The sequence below is a fragment of the Platichthys flesus genome, chromosome 15, assembly GCF_949316205.1.
Source record: "Platichthys flesus chromosome 15, fPlaFle2.1, whole genome shotgun sequence".
Classification (NCBI taxonomy): Eukaryota; Metazoa; Chordata; class Actinopteri; order Pleuronectiformes; family Pleuronectidae; genus Platichthys; species Platichthys flesus.
The window spans coordinates 24,190,307-24,191,778 of NC_084959.1; the positions used below are offsets into that span (position 1 = coordinate 24,190,307).

The 1,472-nt window shown below is 43.5% G+C and overlaps 1 long non-coding RNA gene across 1 annotated transcript; it reads left to right on the forward strand.

Moving 5' to 3' along the window:
- Positions 1-520: 520 nt before the first annotated feature.
- On the forward strand, positions 521-1,008 carry LOC133969251 (uncharacterized). The gene is made up of 3 exons (XR_009924191.1): positions 521-626; positions 806-871; positions 951-1,008. It is a non-coding gene; the product is annotated as an uncharacterized LOC133969251 (long non-coding RNA).
- Positions 1,009-1,472: the final 464 nt, after the last annotated feature.

The following is a 1,472-nucleotide window of genomic DNA, read 5'->3' on the forward strand; positions in this document are numbered from 1 at the left end:
CTCACCCTCATCTCAAGTCGCCTCAACCTCAGCTCCAGCACCCTCAGTTCCAGCCCCGTCCCCCTCATCTCCAGTCGCCTCACCCTCATATCCAGCCCCCTCATCTCCAGTGGCCTCACCCTCATCTCCAGCCCCATCATCTCCAGCCCTGTCACCCTCATGTCCAGTCGCCTCTACCTCATCTCCAGCCGCCTCACCGTCACCCCCATCTGCAACAGTGTGTGTCCCTTCAGACATTTTGGAAACAGGTAATAGCTAATTATGACTTAAGTTATTTTGCTAATATTTATTGCAAGTAATATGTCAACTTTTTTCTACATAGTGGTACACAACATTTGGGCTGGGAAAAAGCCGGAGGTGTTGTGGAGCAAAGCAGGCCCTTACAAACTGTTTACACGGAACCTCCAGGAACACCTTCGTCCAGATGCACTTGTGGAAAGTGAAGTAAGCAAAGTTTTCAGCATTTGGATTTTTTATTTAGAAGTGGGTTCAAATTTGATTCCATTTGATTCCACCTAACGATTGCGCTGAGTAATTTCTCAGAGGCAGGCAGAGGCAGGGGATATCTACTTGACTCCTTCCAAATGACGGACATTTGGAGAGGTAAAAATAAAGGACTGAGGAAGGTAAGTGATAAATGTGACTACACTGCATATGAGGGAGGATCTTTTTAATCATGCTCCTTCACTTGTAGGCCTTTTTTGTCTTGGTCATATGATTTATTTATTCTGCATCTTAATATTAGAGCAAATTGCTCCTGAGAAAACCGGTTTGATTTTCTCTGTTCTATATTGCATGAATGCAGATAGATCCCCTGGATTATGATGTCCTGATTGGAGCTGTCTGCGAGCACCATCACTGGACACTAACTGTAAGGGGCTTTGGCTATAATCACAATATACAGCTCCTGTTGTTAGAATAATTCCTTGTTGATTTTCGAATTTGTCCAGGTGATGTATCCTAAAAAGAGGCAGTCCGTTTATGTTGATCCATTTGGGGCTAGCGAGGAAGCATTAAAAAAATGCACTGCAGTAACCAGGTAAGGGGGGCCCTGGTGTGGAGGGTGTTCATAGAATTTTGAACGTGCTATTAATTATTTCTATGCTGCACAGGGCTTTCAGCGGGGCCACAACTGCTCACGCTGGTCCAGTCAAACAGTACCACACGCTCGACAAGTTGATGCAACCTCATGTGTTGTGTGTAAAGTAAGTGAAGGTGCTTGATCAGTATGTTCAGAAATAAATGGTTGGACCATTTACGCATCCCTGTGTTTTCCACTTGTTTCTTGTTCCAGTTTGCAGACATGATTCTTAATGAAGAGGACATGGAGGACGTTTTTGACAAGTCTTCCATTTTAAGGATGAGGACGCAGATAGGCAAATGGCTGATCAAAGAAACAGGTTTGTCCCTTATTTGTTTTTATTAGCTATTGTAAAACGTGAGCTATTCATTAGGAAAAAAATAACATAACT